We start from the raw sequence: 18,074 nt of genomic DNA on the forward strand, positions 1-18,074 counted from the left end.
TGCCTACAGGCAAATCTTACCATGGCATTTTCTCAACTGAGAATTCCTCTCCTCAAGTGACTGTAACTTGTGTCAAGTTGATACAAAACCAATCAACACGAGTGTAGTTCAGCTTATAGGTGGGAGTGCATCACCCAGAGAAACAGGAGAACTCAAGGCAAAAACCTGGAGGCAGGAACTGAAGCAGAATCCGGGAAGGTGTGACACTTACTGCTTTGCTCCTTGGCTCCAGCCCACCCAGGCTTTTAATTCAGCCCAGGATGTGCCTGGGATGGTACTACCCACACTGACTGGGCCTTCCTACAGCAAGTAACAACCAGGAAAATGACATCACGGATATGCTCACAGAACAATCCGATGGAGGAAATGCCACCCCCGAGGTTCTCTCTGCCCAAGGTGTCAAGCTGACAGCCAAGTGGACCACCAAAGCATGGCCAGATTTTTGAGGACAGGTGGAACTTTGTAGGCCTTTCTGGGATAAGGACCTCCTTCTTGTGCAGGCACAAGCAATTAAGGAGCTGTTAAACATCCTTGTCCGGCCCCTGCCTTCTGTTCAGCCTCTTCTCAGCAAGGTCAAGGCCGCAGCGGTAGCCCGTTCTGCAAGGATTTGCTGTGCACACCAGTGAGAGCCCAGTGGGAGCCAGGGAGGAAGGGGGCGGCTTAGCCTCCTTCACATTCACTTACACCACTTCAGGGGGCTCGAGAAAGCCGGGCTGTGCTTTGCCAAGCATGCTTCCCCTTCATTTTCAGACCCAAATGTATTCCACAGGAAATGAAACCCACATGTTTCTGATCACTTACACTTAAATCATCAAAATATTGCCTTTTAGGGGCTTTGTGTGTCAGGAAACCCTCTGAACCTTTCTCCCAGCGGTGTGCACTGCCTAGCGGGAAGATAAACAGGAAGCGTGATGTCTAGAGGGCATCCCCAATGACCCTGGGATGGGTCTGCGGAGTGCACAATAGGCCCTCCCCCTGCACAGGACCAGAAAGGCTTGGCCTTGCCAAACATCTGGGCCCCATCCCTGTCCTGGGTCAGTGTCTCGCTCTTAGATGCTGGGCATAGTCATTTAACCCCCTGGGGCCTCAGTTTCCTCCCCAGTCAATGGGACTTTTTAGAGAACTAATTTGATTAAAATACAAGCATAACGAGGAAGAAAATGTTAAGCGATGTGTCCACACAGCGCCATGTGTGGCCCTGATTCACTTCATATTTCTAGCCTACAATTCATTTCATCATGGTGTATTAGGCTTTTGGAGTGCCTGCATTGGGAAATCTTGCTTGATACTAAGAAATTACCATTTCATTGTTTTCTTTCTTTGTTTTTTTTTTCTTTTCTTTATAAGACCCTGGTTGTATTTTTAAAATCAATATTGTATCTTTGAGAAACATTCTTTTATATAAATATGTCCTTTATTCTTATCATTGTTTGAATCAAATTTTTCCTTCTACTTTTTAAGAAATAATATTATTTTTATTGTATATGTGTGTGTGCATACGTGCCTGCTTGTGTGTGTGCACACCTTGTGCCTACAGTGCCTGTGGGGTCCGGAAGAGAGAGATGGACGCACGTGGCTGTGAGCTGCCATTTGGGTGCTGAAAATTGAACCTAGGTCCTCCACAAGAGCGTCAAGGGCTCTTAACCACGGAGCCGTTTGTCCAGCCTTTTCGTTGTCCTTTTTCAGTTGCTGTAGGGTAGTTGTAAAACTGGATCAGTTTCGTTATGCTTCCACACGCGTAGAAAGTGGGATTGTATTACTCATTGCCTTTCTTACCCCGAGACCTCCCCACTGCCCACTGGCCCTTCCAACTACTTCTTCTTACCCATCTTTCTCTCTTTTAAAATCTAGATGTTGCATATGAGATATAACTTGGAGTCTGGATTATTTTTGCTCTAGTTCTACCCATATTCTGGAATGTGGCATAATTTAATTGTTCTCTGGATTCGGATATATGGATCTGATAACGTGGAGTAGATCATGTTATCTTTGTCTATAACCTGTCAATAGCCATCTAGGTTAGTTTCATAACTTGACTGTTGGGAGTCACATTACAGCATCCATAACTGGGCAAGCATCTCTTTGTGCAGGACTAGGACTGGCTTGATGGAGCTTCTCATTGGAGACCATTTGAAGCTGCAATTAATTGCTAACCTATGAAATCTGTGCTCACTTGGATCTCCCTGCACTGGTGTGATGACTTATAAGGAGATGACTCTGAACTTAGTGCTGACATCTGTCCATTTAGTACATTCTTCTTAAACACTATGCACAAAGGAAGCGTTTCATCATGACATCTGCATAGACTCAGGAAGTACTCCTATTATATCCGCCTCTGTTATGCTTTCTCATCCTTTTTTGCTTCTGCCTTTTGCTCCCTTCACGCCCTTTGCATGAGATTCCACAAAGGGCAGATATCACATAGCTTTTGTCTTTGTGAGCCTGGCTTATTTTGTATAGCACAACCATCTTCCTCTTTTCTTTTTCTTTTCCTGCAGACAACATTCTTCCATTCTTCATGGCTGAGTAAACCATCTTTTAGACCACAGTCCCTTTATCCTGTTGATGTACACCTAGGCATGTTCTCTACATTGGTTCTTATGACTATTTTAATAAATACACATAGATATGCAGGTATCTCTACTGCATGAAGAATTTTATTTTTAATTTTTGTGGATCCTTTATACTGATTTCTATACTGGCTCTTCTAACATTCCCATCAGGGGTAGAGAAAAAAATTCCCTCTGCATCCTGGCCTATATTTACTTTTCTTTTTGTTGACAGCTATTCTGACTCAGGTGCAATGGAATATCAACATGGATTGGGTTTGCATCTCCCTGATAATTAAGGATGTTGAGCACTTTGTCCTGTGTTTCTTGGCCCGTGTTCCTTCATTTGAATGTGATTATTCATATCATTTGCTCTCTTGTTGTTTAATTTTTTACTTAGTTATATATCCTAGATAATATTTCTCTGCTGGATAAATATTTGGCAAAGGCTTTCTCCTATTCTGGAAGCAGTCATTACACTCTGTCAAGTTTTTTAACTGCACAGTGGGTTGATAATCTGAAAACCTGTAGCCTTTTTATTTGGCTGTGCACAGACAACAAACTTTCTGACAAAGAGACTGAATAAATAATCCCTTCACAGCAGCCTCCCAGGGATAAAATACAACAAGAACAGACCCAACCAAGGGGAAAGACCTCTGCGATTCAAACTGATTGTGGTGAAGTAAGATACTGCCGAAAACTCTCAAAGATTTGACGGCCACCCATGTTCACAGTGCAGCTCTCCTGACCACAGAACCCAATTGTTAGGGACACACAGGTTGTTTGGGTAGCTTTCCTCCTAACATCTTAAAACATTACGTTCACGTGAAAACAGAGAAAACAGGCTCTAATCATTGCACACCAACAGCTACTAGACAAGTATCTCCTTTTATTTCTCCCCCACCATCCCAATGGTCACAAAGCATCCTCCAGATGCCACCATATCAGCTCAGCTACCAGTACTGCATTCCACCCTCTGTGAAATCTGGGCAAAGAACAGGGATGTTAAAGGGGCCATTGGGTATGTCATGGAGGAAGAGGCAGAAGCAAATGGGGATGAGAAAGAGTGAGCGAGGTGGCTATGACCAGAGTGATTTGTATGCTTGTAAGCGAGTGTCACAATGAAACACGCCCTTTGCACACAGATCAGTTTTAAGAAGGGTGTACTCGACAGAAGGATCTCCAAGTGTGAACTCCAGAGTCCCCCGAGAAGCTGCACACACCCACACAGGCAGACACATTCATCCCAGATCACACCACAAAAAAAAAAAAGAGGGTGGCAAATTCGTCCTTTTCAGCCACCAAGAATATACTTGACGGTGAAAGAATTTACTCAACTGTATGGGCAGTAATGAGCAGTGAAGGTTGGTAAGGATGCAGTTCATAGCTGGAGTCCTGAGCTGGCGCTCACATGTGTAAGGTTGACCACGTGATCTGACTCTGCTGGGATGGAGCTTCTGTACATATCTGCGGTTCCCTCTGGGATTCTGTAGGACTAAAGGGAGGGAGGGAGGGAGAGAGGGAGGGAGGGAGGAAGGGAGGGAGGGAGGGAGGGAGGGAGGGAAAAAGGGAGAGAGGGAGGGAGGGAAGAGAGAGGAGAGAGGGGGGGATGGGGGAAGGAGTGAGGGAGGAGAGGGGGAGGGAGGAGAGAGGAAGGGGGAAGGGAGGGAGGGAAGTGAGGGAGAGAGGGAGAAGAGAATGAGGAAGAAGAAGGAAGAGGGGGGATAGAAGCAGGGAAGAGAAACTGTCCCAACATCCCTGAGACTACTCACCACAGCCCATCCGCAGCAGGACCCTTTTTCTGAGTTCTTACCCCTCCACCGCTTAAAAAGTGCTGTGTAGTTAAACTCTGCAGCTTGAACAGGCTCAGGGGAGGCAGGAAACTGCAAGTTTTCAAATGGTCCATCAGTGTGTGTAGGCCGTGTCATCCCTTGGAGTGGGAGCACGGAGCACAGGGGACCTTCAGCTAGGCCCAGCGGAAGACTCTTAGGCCCGCTGAAGGTATTGCTTTCCCACTTCACCTGGTGGTAGGTCCTAGTGGAGAGATTTTCATAAAAGCCTGTGTACATCCTCACCCAGGGCTCTCCTGCTTCCTGAATCCAGCTGAGGTGCTCCCCTTCCCACAGGCGCTTGCCCTTGCTTTTGCTGTCTGCCCTGAGACAGCCAAAGACCACGAAAGTACTCACCAAAGCCGGAATGTTGTTATCTTGATTTCTAGCCCCGAAATAGTCAAAGTAACTGCTTCAGGCATTTCATTACAGTGACATGGGACAGACTGACACAGCTGGTGACATAGTCTCTACATTTGATACTAGTCTTTTACCCTGACTAAGCCGGAACTCCATTCTCAGAACCTCAGATACAAATTACACAGATGCTTCAATGCATATTTCAAAAAGGCCAGAATCCTTCTTATCACCTTATCCAAAGTTTATATAGCCTTCCTTCTGAGTTTATACTTCAATAAAGAGGGAACAAGCTTTAAGAAGGAGGAGGAACAGAGTGAGAGATAGATCATGGTGTAGAATCCCAAATCTGGGCTTATTTTTAGGACGTTAGGTCGTGTAATTTAAGGCAGACCCAAAAAGTCTGCTTGCTAGACAATGCCTGTCTCATGGCTTCAGTTCAACAATTTTAACATAAACCACCAAGCCCTTTAATCTGTGTTTCCTTTCTTATTGTTTTTATACAGGACAATGAACCCGGCTCCCAGTCTGCATCCTAAGCTACAGCCTTCTTAAACTTGACTTGAGCTCAGGGGAGCACCTATTAGGCTGTCAATCAAGATTCTCAGAAGGTTCAGACAAGACCATGAGAATCGGAGTACAGGCAGTGTCAAGGGCCCTCTGCCCTGCAAAAGCTGCCGGTTCGGGCTTCCTCTTCTTAATTTACTGACAAGCACCAAGGAATGGGGTTTTTGCCACAGACCATCCTCGAGGCCCCTCTCACAGTGCGGTGAGCTAAGTTCCATGCCGAAATCACGCCTGGTCTTTCTGGGTCAGGTGAAGCACTTCCGGTGCCGGGCAAGGTCCAGTCAGAGTGACAGACCCACGCTGGCTCTGCGCTTGCAGCCTCCCTCCAGGCAGACGCAAAAGGATACTTGGAGGAGAAACGAGTCTTATGTCAGAGCTGCATGGTGCGCACTGGATGACTCCCAAACTTTCCAAACAGTCACAGCTGAGTTTATCCTGCTAAATGAAATGGATATATACAAATAATTCTGTTAATTGGAACAGCAAATTTCCCTGTGCTTCTCTGTTGCTCCCTCCCCTCTCCCCACCTTGAGTTGTGGTGGGCGGGTGAGCACGCGGCTGTGGCTTCTTCAGGCAGGCTCCTTCGTCTCTGTTTTTCCGTGGTGATTTCCACACCACAGCCAGTGTGCTGACCACATGCGCACATGGGTAGCTAGGACACGCCTTCTAGTTTGTTTCCTATCGAAAGCCCCTGCTTCTGTGACAGGCTGTGCTTTGGAAGGGACTTGTCAGCTTTTGATAATTGCCTGTGAACCTTTCTGGCACTCATGGAGGCTTGGACTCAGTACTCCACTTTCAACCTCAAGGACTACATACAGAAAAGAAGACTTGGAATTCGCTTGTGTGGGTGCGTGTGCACCTGTGTGCACACACGTGTGTGTAGGTGTGTTTGCTCACAGGCATGCGCACAGGTGCAAGTTGGATGTCTTCCTCTATTATGTGACACTATTTATTTATTTATTTGTTTGTTTGTTTATTTATTATGAGGCGGTTCTCTTACTGAACCTGAGTTCACCTATTGGTTAGACTGGTTGATCAAGGAAGCATTCTCCAGCCCCCAGGATGTTTTTATCCCTACTTCTGACCCCCAGCACTGGGGTTACAGATGTGCCCGGGTTTTACATGGAGCTGAGGATCCAAAGTGAGGTCCACGTGGTTGACCAGCAGAAACTCTACCTACTGAACCATCTCCCCTGCTGTTTCCTGCTGTCTTGACTTTCTCCATCAATGCTGTAGAAACACCCATTACAGAGGGTGGCTGTAAAGACAGTGTAGGGCTTCCCTCTTTTCGTAGCCATGGGCATTGTAAACAGTGAGGAGGACCAACGGCAGCATCATCATAATCAATTGTGTTTCCCAGGAGGCATCTGGTCTGTGTGGCGAAGTTCACTTGCACAGACATGGTGACAGGGTTTAAGTGTCCCTCCAGGAGGGACCTTTACAGCACTGAGTGAGGGAATCCCAGGACAAAGGGAAGCAGGAAATGAATTAGTCTTAGATACAAACCTTGCTGTAAAGGTTAGCTTCTGAGATCCAGTTCTCATCCAGTCCGTTTCATGGGGATAGGGCTTCCAGGGAAAGCGCCTAGCACTAGATTCCTCTTCTACTCGTCAAAAACACAAAAGAAGATGCCATATGCCATATCTCAACTACTCCAAATTGTTCAGTATACATTTTTCACAATGATGCCCCCAGAATCTTCCACAGAGGCTAGTGTTCAATGGTAGATTCAGAATCCTCATCATCTATTTTCATTTATGTATGAATATGTGTGTATGTGTGTGTGTGTATCTTTGTGTAGGTTTGTACACATGAGCATGGTGGCCATGGAGGTGAGAAGAGGACACTGGATCTCTCAAAGCTTGAGCTACAGGTTGTTGTGAGTGCTTCGACGTGGGGGCTGGGAAATGAACTTACATCTTATGGAAGAGCAGGAAATGCTCTTAACTGCAGGTATCCAGTTCCCAGAATTCCAAATGATAAGTGATTGATAATTTTTTTCAAGCGTCTGATATGCGTTGAAATGCATTGAGCATGATCAGGCAGAAATCCATGGGTTAGTAGGTGAGCTAATGCTGGATACTAGTATTGTGGTCTAGTCATACCCTACTCATTTGCCTAACCATTCAGTCTGTAGGATGGCTCTTGTGGGTGCTTGTTGACAGGGAAACCAGGGAGCCTAGGGCTCTGACAACCAAAATAGCATCCTTGGCTGAAGATTCTTAGTAGTGATCAAGTCTAGCAACACCGGGAAGTTATTTTCACCTGTATGGTGGCTTCTTCATGCTGCAGGATAAAGTGCAAACCAAGACTTCTCACGGGGCCCACATGCTCACAATCACAGCTAAGCATGCCCAGCACTTGACATTGGCATTTTACTTCGGTGAAATTGACAATTATGTGTCATAGACTCTCTCGCTCGGTGCTTTATAACCTACAGCAAACTTAGAGACATATGTGCCTTTTCTAATTGCCTTGTTTTTCTCATCTATAGAAATTGAATTATGGTTTTAGCCCAAGTACTGAGGGTTGAGAGAGGGGTAATAGAATTTCCCACTACACAGAGAAATTGTGCCACTCTGAGGCAGGAACCAGAAGACTTGGTTCAAGATCAGTGCTTTTCTATTTTGCTGTGTTGGCTTTGGAAGACAGGACTTAGGCCTGCTAGGTGAGTGTTCTACCACTGAGCAACACTTCCAGCCTCTCCAGCATTCCTCTTCTCCAGTGTGTTCTTCCTAGTCTGGTGCACCCTTCTATAGCTCAAGGTTAAGGGAATGCTGCTTCCAAAGCTTAGTCTTTTTGTCTAGTTCGTCAGATGTCAGGGCAACTGCAAGGCGGGTGAGAGGGAAGTAAACTTGACATTGCAGTCACGCTGCTGCTCTGTGGCCCCAGTGCTCAGGGAGAGCCATCCTCAGGCTCACCCACCGTCTCAGAACTCAGATGGCCTCTAGGCAACAGCACAGGATATGGATGGTTCTTTTGGGTTTGTCACAACCGTTTTGACTGACACGCAGTATTTGAAAGTTCTAGGACTTCACGGTGCCCTGCAGACTCAGCAAGGTGTGAACATGGAGAGCGTGGAGGACTGAGTGGGGTTTGGAGCTAGTTCTGTCTCCAGGGGTGTGAGTTTGCAGGATCCAGCCCTCCCTCCCTCAGGCCTTTGTAAAGTAACACTTTGTTTCCTTTATCCCCTAGAGAACAGAGCTAAATGTTAAGGCCAGACTGGCCACAGGATGCAGAAATCCATGTGCACACCTGACACGGGGTTTCCCCTGCTCTTCCCTGCTGACTCGGCACTCCCAGGAAGTCTCACGGAGCTCTGCCCTTTCCTCGAGGCACTGACAGACTAGGAGCCAGCATCTTCTGAATACATGAGTTGTGTCAATCTGATTTTCCACCTTGGTAATAGGAAGTAAAAAAAACGCAGAAAAAAATGCTGAGTGTCTAGAATGTTCAGAGGAAGAGTTCTGAGGTAAAATAGATTAGAAAGCAGTTTTAAGTGCTAATTATAATTGAAATCAGCGACTTCAAGGGAATAGGGACAGGTCCCTGCAGAATAGAGGTGGAGAAAAAGAACATATAAGAAAGGGGAAGATGCACCATGTATATTCCCCGTAGTCAGTAGAGTGAGTCAAGAGCAAGCCAAGGGCAGTATGTGAGTGAGCAGTTAGCACCAGGACCACCTAAGCTTGTCCTATGCATATTGCACAGAATCAGCCATGATGGTGACTTGAGTCCACACTATGTAGCAAGTTCCTATACAAAGGGAAAGGTACTTGAAACTACTGGTCTACCTAGTGGGAAGGGATGCTTGGAATCTAGATGTGGGACTGGAGGTATGCATACGGGCCGTGAAGTCATTGGGAGGAATTTGAGAATCACTGGAAGTGTCAGATGGGCTCTCTGCACCAAAGGCAGGCCTTTCACACTTCTGGTCTGCTTGGAAGATGTGGTACATCTCTCAGGCACATCTCTCTTGGGTCTTCTATGTTGGGTTCTGGGTCAATGAAGATGGAAAAATGTTATCTTCCTACCTTCCTACTGCCAGGGAGGTGGGCCCTGCTGGGAACTTCGCTGCGAATAAAGAGGAAAGCAATAAGCTTCAGCCGTGATGGTGCCCAGGGCCAAAGTGAACCAGAGGGTGAGTAAGTTGGGACAAGCCACTGGGAAGCTGAGCTCAGAAAAAAGTGAGGTCGGAGACCATATCAAAGGATGTTAGTAAGAATGATATGAGTCACACTGGACAGTGAACATTTTGTATCCTTGGTTGCATGGCTTCAAATTGGTTTTCTTAAATCGATGTCATATTGCCCCTAGGTCCAGAGAGAAGAGGTTGGGAAGCAGGCATAATTAGAGTAACAACAAGCAGGATAGTTATGGCTAAAGTTTGCTGGACATGAATAATATGATGGGTGACTTGAAAGGAGGCTGTGCTGTCAGCATAGCAACAGGCCTACTGTGCTACAGACTCTTATGATAAAGCTGATTATCAGGAAGGAGGCAAGAATAGAGCAAGGAGCCGGGCAGTGGTGGCGCACGCCTTTAATCCCAGCACTTGGGAGGCAGAGGCAGGCGGATCTCTGTGAGTTCGAGACCAGCCTGGTCTACAGAGCTAGTTCCAGGACAGGCTCCAAAACCACAGAGAAACCCGGAGAAGGAAGTAAAGGAGGGGGGATGAGGGAGTAGAGGAGAGAGAATGGGAGAAAAGGAGGAAGGAGGGAAAAAGAAAGCGAAAAGAGCAGATTAAAATTTTATTTATGGTTGTACAGCTAATAAATAGTGACAAAATTCAAACCTGGGCAGTTCGGAAGCTCAGAGTGCACTTTCTTTTCTGAAGGTGAACAGTCTTAAGGTGTCAGTAAGGTTTGGGTTTTGTAACCTAAGAGACTGGAATCCTTCCAAGACCAGTCTTGTACTGCTCCTGTAAGAAGAATGATCCAAGCCAAGCTCCCAGCTCCTCCTGTCGTGACTGAGAAGGGGGGATCTGGTATACCTTTGAGTTCTCTGCTCTTGTAGATCCCCTATTTATGTTTTCTAGCACATTCTCTGACATTAGAGAAACCCTCATGAGGATGTGAACTTGAGGATCCAAGCTCAATGACACACAAACGGTTTTACCATTACTCTGTCAAAGTAGAGGCTTAGCTTGCAATCACTTTACCCAACAAGAAGGTGCCATTGGAGTCCTAATCAGATCATTCCTTTTGGCAAAGCCTGTGAGACGCTATGCAGAGGGAAGTGTCTAAGCAGGGGTCTCCTCTGTTCTCTGAGTAAGATAATACTGATTCACGGTTACATAATCCTTGATAACCCCTATTTCTGCCCACTGGCCCATTGCCGAAGCTGAGGCCATAGGATTCGAGTATCTGCATGCTCCCTGCACCGTGGAGTGTTCCTGTCCAGAGTTACCAGCCCCTGGCATTGCCAGTTCTCATTAAGCCCCTTCCAACATTCCTGCATCTCTCCAGGAACCCCGCAGCTGCCTGGGCTCTCAGAAGACAATGGAAGAGGGTTCCCCCAATCCTAAGCTTCTTTTTCATACTCTTCACATGCACCCACAAAAAGGAAAACACTGTCCAGATCACTTCTTGAAATTTGCCACAGCAAAAGGGAACAAGACAGCAGAAAATCTCCTGAAAGGTGGTGACCTGGCAGGTTCCCCCTAGCTATGCGAAGTACAGATCCTGAACAAAGCTACTCTGCTCACAACAGCCAGATGGGTGGTTGGGCAGAATGTGGAACGCATAAGCAATGCAAAGAAGAACAAATCCTATCCTGTGAGGGAAAGTGGATGAAACCGGAAAGCAACCATGTTTGGTGAGATAAGCCGAATTCAGACAAATACTTTGTGTTTTCCATGTATGTGAATACTTGCGTGTGTGATGTACATTGAGGGAACGCGTGTGTGACGTTGTGTGCGTGTGTGATGTGTGTTGTGTGTGTGACCTGACGATAAAAAGCAGAAGAGAGGTGAGGAAATGAAATAGCGAGTCAGGGTTCAGGGGACAGGAGAGTGGGGTGAACACAGTCAAAGCGCATGGAATACTTCAGAGAAAAATTGTTTATGAGACCCGTCTCTTTATACGGTCAACATACACTAACAAAAATCCAAGCAAAGAAGCCTGTACTCTAGTGAATGAGGTGCCATTTTCATAATTCTTCCCTTTCATATAGAAGCTTCCTGCCGGACTTGGGTCTCTAAGATGCCCATGGCAGATGTTGTCCCCACCAGTCACCTGGCAAATGAACACAGCTGTGGCCATGACTGTATGTATTGAGGGACAGGCAACAGGACAGTGTTTATAATAGACATGTCATCGTAAATAACATAATACCTACATCATACATATTGCATGTTGTATATCACATATAAAACACATGTGTGATGCCTTTTTATTAATTCTTTAGGAATTTTGTAGGATTTTGTACCATGTTTGGATCATATTTACCACTTCCCCAACCCCTCCCAGATCTACCTCTCCTTACCTACCTACTCAATTTTGTACACCACCCCCCTCGTTTTGAGCCCATCAAGTCCAATTTGTTACCCATGTACTTTCGGATAGGTGGGCGTTCAATGGAGCACAACTAAACTACCTGAGACCACACCCTTAAAGAAAACAGTCTCTTCGCTCTCCCCGGGGCTACCAGTGGCCAACAGCTCTGGCTGCCGTGGTTGTCTGACCCACTGTAACCTACCTGGAGAGAAGAGAAAGAGGGAGTGCGAGAGACTTGGCTGAGCCTTCAAATCCCCACTCCAGCTCTCTTTTATGGAAAGAAAAAGAAAAAAAAATGCCTACAAAATTCACTTCCCTTTGTCCCAAGCAATGACAATGCAGATGACACCCTCTGGTTGAAATGTGACTTGGGACCCACCTTGTGTGTGACTTGTGTCCCTTGTGGTGTGGAGGTTTCGTGACCTTGCTGGCTTGGTGATTCCTGGCATCCTCCCAGCCCCGAGACTGCTTTACAGCCCTAAATAACCCTGCTCATGCACCACCTGACACAGAGAGCATTTCCCAGGTGAATTGCCCATACACAGATAATCAAATACATCTCTGTCTTGCTACCTGCAGTCAGGATGCCCTGCAAAGTTACCCAAATCACAGCACAGACCAAATTAAGGCCCAGAAGCAGGGGTGGCAGGGACAGCTCAGCCCCGGGTCTCCAGGCCCACCACCACAAGCGCAGTCTGTTCTTCCAGCCACGCTGGCTTTGAGAGACATGATATTGATTGGCAATCTTACTACCCAGGTGAGTGCCAAGGCAAAGCATCCAGGTGGAGCGGGGGTGGAGAAACGAGGAGATGAGCCAGCTTCCCCTGTGACATGAAAAATTTTACTTACCCCAAACCTGTTCCCTGCGCTAAAGGCAGAATCGAATCGAGAGCTGCCCACGGTCTACTCCACCCCTGAATAGCAGGAGCTGCCTCTCTCCTCTCTCCTGACAGAGAATACGATCACAAATCGGGAGCCAGATGGTTGCTTTATGTTTCTTTTTCTTTCTTCTTCTTCTTCTTCTTTTTTTTCCCCCCTGCAATACTAAAGCCACCATAAAAAAGCAGAGTTGAACAGACAAAGCTAATAATATAATCATTCAAAACACCTGCAAACAGCGCAGATGGGCAATTTCTGTCTGCAGAGCCACCAGCGAAAGACGCCTCCCCATATGGGCAGTTCCAGAAGTCGCCTTGCCCGGCTCTGTCCCTTACCTTAAGAAAACCTGCACACAACATATGCATGCTTTTTATAGTCAAGCTAGAGACCGAAGACTGATTATTTATGTCCTTCTGCCAGTCTTGGAGCCGTACAACCTGCAAGGGATCTGTCCACTCCATCTCCCCAGGTGCAGAGAGACCCAGAAGGAGGCCAAGGACCAGGGTGGTGTCAGGCCTCAACAATGCCTATTGCCCGAGAATGGCTCCACTCCCATCCCTATTGCCTCCCTGTATCCTTGAAATAAACAACCTTCCAAAGCCAACAGCCCTTTCTATTGGAAGCACACACACACGCACACACAAACCCCACCCTGAATTCATAGAGAAAAAGAAATTCTATGCTGAGCTGGCTTCCTTGTGAGCCTTGTGGGCTCCTTGCTTCACTCTTCCCAGCCACCTGCAATGCAACTCAATTCCAAAGAAGAAAAGGAGGGGCTGGGTGTCTTCTGAGGCAGGCAAGCCTTAGCTGCTGTGCAGGCTCAGCCTTGGGGATTCAGCCACTCCCTCACCTCCACCCCATTACAAAAAGGGACACAGAGTCTGGAAGAGGAAGTTTCCCAAGAAACCAGGGGCCCAGCTCATCTCCCTATGTGCACCTGTGCATTGGGAACTTGCCATTCTCTCAGCCCCCCCCCCCGGGTGGTTTCTGTGCCTCATAGTGCCTGGTTCTCTACAGGTGGGTGCAGATGGATGGGTGGGTGCATAAGGACCGAAGGGAAATCTTAGCTGCTCACCATGGGAAAATAGCTAAATGATGTCTGTCTCCAGACCAACAGGGCGACATGGTTCCTGGGTGTAAGCATCATGGAAGGTCAAGATGGGTCAAACTGGGGACGTCCACTCCACCAGGAGAAGCATATCTGAATGACTCAAGATATGATGCCCAAGGAGAAGAAGACCAGAATCCAGTTGGGAAAACCAGTGAAGGCTATCCAGAAAGGAACTTTGTAGATTGTTGTCTCTAAATTTATGTGGACTCCCTTCTCTGTGTTGTCATGTCTGTCAAGAGACCTGGGTGACATTACCTCCCTCAGATGGCATCGGCTTTTCTGAACCCACTCTTGACACTGCAAGCAAGGAGGACACTTCAGGGTAGAACTCAAACACCCCTCATTTAGCATTTACTAGTATCTTCTCATGGCCCTGGACAGGACTATCAGATCCTTTATATGAGGGACGAGTTGAGATATTTGGGGACAGTCAGTGCTAGAGTAACCAAATTGGCACAAGCTAAGATTGTGTGGGAAAAGAGCATTCATGATCTCACATAGAAAGCTAGAATACAGAGATGCTCATGCGTGGCTAGTTTTTTGATTCAGTAGTTTTATCAAAGACATACTTTCCTTTCCAAAAGCCGGCATTGTTGCCGAAGCTGGCTTTTCCCTCTAGACTAGGCTTCCAGGATGGGAGATATCTGTCGAAAACCTGGGTATTGTCTTTGCCCTCAGCCGCGCTCAAAGCCTGCTCCCCAACCCCCAGAAAGTCTCTTTCTTTGTTCCTTCTTAAAACCTAGGAAATACTTCTGGAAATTTCTCTGCCCAGTCCTGCCCTGCTATAAGCAAGCTCTTCTTACGTGTGTATGGGCAGCAGGGTGTCACCTGACTATTTCCCAAACCAGCACAGCAAGGATACATTTCCATTGTTCAGACGAAAGGAAAATGAATCTCCTGGGATTAGGATGGAGTCCAGTTCTCCCACAGTCTTAAGACTAGGCTTAGTGGAACAAAATCTGGGGTTTGAAGATCTCCCAGGAGGTGCCGCAGTGTCTGCTGCATGGGCTCTAGGACCTGCCAGGTACCCACTGCCTCCCCCCTCACTGTGGTCGCCTGACTTCCCACCGGTCCATACATTAAGGTGAAGGTGAGTGGCTATAACATAGATTTTTGTTTAGCCTTGACAAAAATACCTAAGAAAGGTTAAAAGCAGAACGATTTAGCTCAGTTCGCAGCTTCAGAGGGCTCCATCCCAGTTACCAGACCCATGTGCTTGGGAGGACCATCAAGGCTATGGGATGAGTGTGATGGTGGCTGTGCCTCTTGTTGCACAAGATACAGTGTGAAAGGACACCCAGGAAAGGGCCAGGAACAATAGCCCCCCACAGACCTGCTCCCCATGAACTTCTTTCTCCAGACAGGCTAAACCTTCCAAGTCCCCATAATCACACAATACAGCACCACAAGCCAAGGATCAAATTCACAGCATATAACCAAAACAACTCCTAATCCAAGTGTGGAAAAACGCAGAATTATTAAGACAGGTCCTGTGCCTGATGAGCAGAATTTAAGAACTGCTGAAGACTGATGGTTAATTTTCTAAATGTGTTTGTATGTGTGGGTGTACATGGAAACCTAACTACCAAATTGTTTTTCTGATCTTTTACAGGACCAATCAGAAAGATACTGTCATTGAGAAAAAAAAATGTACGTATAGCCATTAAATGTTTGATGTGATAAGTTTTGACAAGTATAGCTAATATTCATACCCAGGAAAACTCAGGATGCTCTCATTATTTTAGTCAGAAATATCCTTTATGTATACCTTCCAGCCAATGGCCACTCACCCTCTCCTCGGGCAACTCTTGCTGTGATTTCTGTCATCATGGATTAGTTTTGCTTTTTTTAACATTAATTTAAATGGAGTCACATAATATTCATTAACTAATGCTAGCGTCTTTCACTTAAAGTAGCAATATTTGTTGAGAATTGTCAACATTGGCTTGTCTCTTGGTATCTTATTTGGAAATCAGCAGATAATATGACATTATATGAATGTAGAAAATTAGTTTAACCATTTCAGTCTTGATGGGTATGAAGTTGTCCCTTGTTTGGGGCAATTGTAAGTACTTCTGCTAGAAACATTTTAGATCAGAATCCCTGTCTTTTAATATGTAAACAATTACCGTTCTGAGCTGAAGTCTTTTTGAGGTAGCTTACTGTTAGAGATTCTGCCAGCAATGTCTAAAGAGATAGTTTCTTGGCATCATACCCTACATCTGGTATCCTTTGAATGTTGATGCTAGTCATTTTACAGGCTACAGAATTAGATTTCATTTTGACATTTACTTTCATTTTAACAATGATCACTATTATTGCAACTGTTTTTAGATAAGTATTTCTGTGTGACATGTCTCTCTATGTCTTTTGCCTGGTTGTCTTCTTTTAATTATTATGATTAATGATACTATAACTTGACATTTATATTGCTTGCATGTTTAGTGTTAATCCCTAAACTGTTGTTGCTGATAAGGATGGTTGTAGAGATTCTTTATGTATTATGTATGCAACCCCATTGGCATCCATATGTTCATATAAATATATGATTATTTTTTAATACAGGAGTCAGTCTTCAGTGGTCATTTTACTTTGAAAAAGCATTCCCTTTTGCTATGGTTTTAAATTTAAAACTGTAAGCTTCCAAGTGTTTTCCATTGCCTACATGAGAATAACGGGAAGTTTTATGTTTTTATCTGCACAAAACCTGTAGTAAAAGGTGTGGTGGCACACGCCTTTAATCCCAGCACTCAGGAGACAGAGACAGGCGAATCTCTGTGAGTTCGAGACCAGCCTGGTCTACACAGTGAGTTCCAGGACAGTCAAGGTGACAATAGTGAGACCCTGTCTCAAAGCAAACAAATACTACAGTTGTGTTTACTTTTCTAGTCCTGAAACTGTGTGTCATCTTGTCCTGCCTTGTTTATTCTTGTTAGAGGCTTCTCTGTTTAGTTAGAGAAAGAAAAGAAGGAAGGAAGGGAGAGAGAAAATGGGGAGAGGGAGGGGGAGGGAGAGGAGGCACATAGTAGGGATTTTTTTTGTTGTTGTTGATTCTTTGTTTTCTGTTTTCTGACTTTCTTGTTATCTGTATTGCTTCTTTTTCTATATTATTTGATTTACTCTCTTCATTTTTATCTTTCTCAATGTGGTGCTTAGCTCTTAATTTTTAGTTTTTTTTCCCTCTGTTACAATTTTATGTGTGTATACATATAGAAATACAAACTTTTATCTCTAATTATAGGATATTTTATTTAATTAAACCTTATTTTGTTACTGGTTTTTAAACAGATTGCCTTATAGTAAAAAAAAATTGATCTTTCTGAGAATGAAGCCCAAGGCATGTTTTGAGATATCTTCTTGGGCTGAAATGAGGTCATTTTGGTTCTCTTTCACATATGTTGACAGTCTTGTGCTTTCCAGAATGGTTGGCTGCGGGTTCTCTGTGTATTTGCCCGATGGGAAAGCATCAGCTGCAATTAAATAATTAAATCCTTACTGTTTTTCATTCCTTTGTCATCATTGAACATTGCACTCAGTATCAACCTCCTGTGAAACTCTTTTTACACATTTATTTTGGGGATAGTTGCTACGAAATTCTAGTTGTCTCACCAGAGAACCCCACGGCACCTCTGGCTCATGGGAAGTTAAGTTTGATTACTTGTGGCGGTTTAAATGAACAGGTTCACATGTTTGGTCCCTGGTTGATGGCGCTGTTTGAGGAGGTTATGGGAGCTTGGGAAATAGTCCCTATGGTTGGCTTTGGGGGTTGATAGCCTGGCTCCAACTTTCAGTTCACTCTCTCTGCCTCTCACTGGTGATTAAAGCCGTGATCTCTCAGCTTCTTGCTCCAATCACTTGCTACCATGCTTCCCCCATAAGGTTTGGTTCCCCAATGGTTTGTGGGAGGATTCAGAGGTGTAGCTTTTCTAGAGAAGATGATGCGTCACTGGGGGTAGGTTTTGAGGCTTCAAAAGATCAGCCCCATTTTGAGTACCAATTAAAATTTTAAGCAAAATTTGTAATTTTGTCTATCAATGTGGTGGATAGATGGATGATGAGATAGATAGATAGATAGATAGATAGATAGATAGATAGATAGATAGATAGATAGATAGATAGATAGATCGATCTCTGATTCCTGTTTTATGGTGTGCTGTGTGATAGATAGATAGATAGATAGATAGATAGATAGATAGACAGACAGACAGACAGACAGACAGACAGACAGACAGATCTCTGCTTCTTGTTTTATGGTGTGTTATGCGAGCTTGCAGCGGCAGCTCCA

Source organism: Chionomys nivalis, chromosome 2 (genome assembly GCF_950005125.1).
Source record: "Chionomys nivalis chromosome 2, mChiNiv1.1, whole genome shotgun sequence".
Taxonomy (NCBI): Eukaryota; Metazoa; Chordata; class Mammalia; order Rodentia; family Cricetidae; genus Chionomys; species Chionomys nivalis.